At 39.9% G+C, this 4096-nt stretch overlaps 1 long non-coding RNA gene across 1 annotated transcript; it reads right to left on the reverse strand.

Annotated features, from left to right (window-relative positions):
• Positions 1–1269: 1269 nt before the first annotated feature.
• On the reverse strand, positions 1270–3262 carry LOC134550032 (uncharacterized). The gene is made up of 2 exons (XR_010080235.1): positions 2825–3262; positions 1270–2027 (listed from the first exon to the last, which is right to left on the reverse strand). It is a non-coding gene; the product is annotated as an uncharacterized LOC134550032 (long non-coding RNA).
• Positions 3263–4096: the final 834 nt, after the last annotated feature.

The raw sequence follows: 4096 nt of genomic DNA on the forward strand, positions 1-4096 counted from the left end.
GCTTCAGAAAAAAAGAAGGGATGCAGAGATGTGATTGCAAGAATCTGTAAGAAAGCCTCCCCATTTTTGTCTTTGAGATAAGTGTGAATGTTTAAGATGCAAAGCCAGAGGGTCATATTCTAGCTACAAACTAACAGGTGTGACTTCCAAATTAAACAGTATTGACTGACATTGATTTTGAATTTGACCTGTTATTTAGAAAATATTTTTGTCTGCTTAATGCCCTGGAATACCAAATAGCTTCACACAATCACAATTACCTAAATGCAAAATAAAAATGTTCTTTTTGCATATATAAAACATACATAGAACACAGTATAATGTTAATATAATTTTAATAATTATGTTGGAAGTATATAATATATCTCTATACCATACAAAACTAGTGGCCACCTATAAAGAGATAAAGGTTTAGTTAAGCAGGTCCTATCTTTCATAAAAACATGCTGGCTGGGCCAGATCCCTGGTTGGCGTGTGTGTGCCACATGATGGCACTCAAATGGACTGCTCTGTGTTTTTCCCTGGCACTGAGGTCAGACTGACAGGCTTGTAGTTTTCCAGATCCTTCTTCCAGCCCGTCTTATAGACAGGCTTATCTCTTGTCAATGGGGATCTCCCAAGAATAGAGGGATTTATATCCCTCTATTTATATCACATGTGTTTTTAATGTCTGAAACCAAGCTCATCTGTCAGCACTTGTGTCAAAAGACCCCAAATTGCCTGTTTCAGGAATTAAGTTTTCATCAGACAGCACCCTTGCCTTCAGGTCAGTGTTGCCATGAGGTTTTTCCTGGTTTGCCGAGCGTTCATTTTAAAGGAGAAATGTGCAGTTTCTCGCGCTCGTAAATGTAAACACAGGACCAATGTTTTTGTAAACACTGCCCTTGTTATGAATTCCTTCTCAAGGAGAAGGGGAGGTTGAATGACAGCCTTCTTGGCCAATCTGGTGGGGAGGTGGGAATTCCATCCTCCAATCCACAGGCCTCATAGGAAATGTATAAGAGTGGGTTTTTGTAAATAAAGGGCTTTTCCTGCCCTGCTCCGATGAACCCAGATCTGTCTCCCGAGTCTCATTCGTGGCCAGGCCCCGCGGTGATAGGTCAGCACAGAGCAGGAGCTGGAGCTTTCTGTTTCAAATGTGGTGATGCCAAAGCTTACACCTCAGCTAAGCTTGTAGTGGAAACTGTGCTCACTGGTGTCTTGAGAAGGACTCACTAAAGAGCACCTAAGGAGGAGGCTGGGGGGTTAGTGCTGTAGTGTCTTACCTAGTTCTATTTCCTTTTTTTTTTTTTTTTTTTTTTTTTTTAAGCTGCAATAGAAAAACTCAGTTCTTCCTACAAACTGTACATATATTCTAGCAAGAAATGTAGACCCGTTTGTACCAGGGAGTACAACTGCAGTTCCAGAAGCTGGATAGAAAAAACTGCTTCTGTAGCACTGTTGGACACAACTGGTCCATTCCCTGACAAAAACACAGAAAGTGTTTGCTAGACTGTCCTAATAAGAGCAAAGTGGGAAAGAAGTTTGCCAGGCTGTGAAATAAGAGACTGTTGGCCTATCACAGCTGATGTTCTCACAAATCAGTGGTGCAGAGCTGTGCCTACTACCTAGAAACAGAATCTCTTCAAAATCAGCTAACATTTTTGCAGCAGATGTTATATGCTGCACATGTCAACTCAAGATGACAGTCTCCTTAAATGCTTTCCAGCAATTGCCTGGATAGTTCAGTAAGTTATCTGGATACCACTTCTGCAAGGATATGTTATGGCTGTATATTGCTGCTAATGGAGAATTCACCATAATTTATGACTTCTACCTTTATAGCATCTTTTTTTCCTTCAAAGCACTTATTTGAAAACTAATAAAGCATGTAAGCATTACAGTAATAGCTATGATTTGTTCATGAGATTTACAGGATACAGTTTGAGTTGACAGAAATAACATCTCTAACTAGTTAATTGTTGTATTTCCCAGGAGATTGATCCAGCACCAATTATCAATATCAACAGAACACACCATATCCAGTGCTTTCTGTTAAAAATAAGACGCTTGACACGGCCAATATATCAAGCAGCAATTTAATAATTAATTAATTAACATGGTAAAGTGTGAGCAAAGAGGCAGCGCTGGGTACAGTGGTAGGGGTTTTCCCTTCCAACTGCACACCCATTGCTGGTTTTGATGGTATTTTATACATATTCATAAGCTTTCTCAGCAGTTTCCATTTCTAGTTTTAACGTCACAATTCAATACCTAACAGCCATAAATCTATAGATTGTCCTGTATAATTCTATGGACCATTGTGATCTATTCTGATATTTCAATACTCCAGGATGTACTTCCAGGATATGTTTTTCCAGGTGGTGGGATCTGGCTTCCAGATGTGGGGGTCCCATCTCTATTTTCAAGTCCATCAATCTCCAGTGCTGATGTCCAGTTTCCTTCTCCAGGAGTCATAAATCAGTGAGCTGAAGTCATATCTTCATGTCCAGGATGTTTTCCCACCTTGTGTGAGGCCTGAGCCCCCTCCTTTTTCCTTCTTTTGTCTAAAATAAAACCTTTTTGCACTCTAAAACTACAGTTTAAAATTCTTTAATACAAAGCAAGCTTCTAAAGTTATAATTAAAGGACACTAATTGCAGAATAGCTTGAGACTTATAATAGATAATTGCAAGCAAAAGATTTATTCAAAAACTTCCTTCCATGCTTTCCTCAGTTGTTTATTAGAACTCATCTTTATAACTGTCCCATGGCTGTGTTCCATCACTATGATTACACAGATTTTCTTCATTTCCCTGACACGAAACATAACTTTGTATTTCACATTTCCATTTTACCCATGTTCATATTTGTACACACTGTTTTGCTAATTAGAAACAAAAGGGAGTTCTTTTGGCATTTCTATCTTTTTGTATGATGTGTGGCTGATGCACACTCCTTTCACTCCTGTCTTCAGCACCAAGTGCCTCAGAGGAAGGCAAATGTGTGTCAAATTGGCAGCTCCCTAAGGAGCTCCAGCTTATAGTTTCCTAATCTTCAGCACCCACAGCCTGGCTCAGTCCCTGGGGCCTGAGATGTATTCTAGAGGCTTTGATAAGAGCCAACAGGTGAAATCCTCCCCCTAAAAGATCTGCATAATTCTCAACTCTATCTATTCTCTATACAAATCTGTGCCCCCTTTTTTTTTGCTGCGCCTACCTGTGTGCTTCTTCCTTCATGCACTTCTCACAGGGTTAGCAATTTACAGCAGCTCTGTGCAGCAAACCCGTACTCTCCCTGTTTAAATGCTGATTCAGAGTAATTATTGCTCTTGTGTGAGTGTAATTTCAGGGATAATTGTGCAGCTTGCTGCTGCTTACATTCACCTTTTCCTTCTTGTTTAGGAAGCAGCCTTGTTCAGCACAAACATTCATACAACTCATATAGGAGAGGGCATATCCTTGACTTATCATCATCTGCGATTCTTTTCACTTGACAGGTTGAAAAATGCGTACACCTATTTTCTCTGATGGTTCCCTTATCACTTTGGGCCTTCCTGAGGCTAAATCTGCTCAACCATTCAATTTTGATTCTGGAAGCGATGTTAAGGCCATTAGCTGAGTCCACATAAGGATGCTGTTATAAAACTTGATATGCTTATTAATCATAAATTCAGCAGACATTCTGCTTCAATCTTTCTGGGGTCTGCTTATGCTTCATTTATGATGTAAAGTGAGGGTTTAAGGGGAAGGTGGGGTGTTTTTACATCAGTATTTATGTCAGGTAGCAGACAGTGTTCAGTATTTCCATATTGCTTTCAACCCAAGGAAATGCACTTAGCTCTTTCCCATTTGTATGGCACATAGTTTGCTCCGGAGAGAGAGTGAAAAAGTGCATTTAGAGAAGTTCAAGAACAGGTGGCTGCAGACAAATGTTCACTCTGCCTTATCAGTGGGGGACTAACACCATCCCCTTGCCACCATATATTACCATTTATTACCTCTGTATCATGATACCATCATTTGAGGGGGAGGTAAAAACATCGTATTAGAATCACTTTCCTTGCTGCTGAATTCCACTAGTGGCTTTTAAAGCGAAGCTGCCAAAATCTATATTC

This window comes from Prinia subflava, chromosome 1 (genome assembly GCF_021018805.1).
Source record: "Prinia subflava isolate CZ2003 ecotype Zambia chromosome 1, Cam_Psub_1.2, whole genome shotgun sequence".
Classification (NCBI taxonomy): Eukaryota; Metazoa; Chordata; class Aves; order Passeriformes; family Cisticolidae; genus Prinia; species Prinia subflava.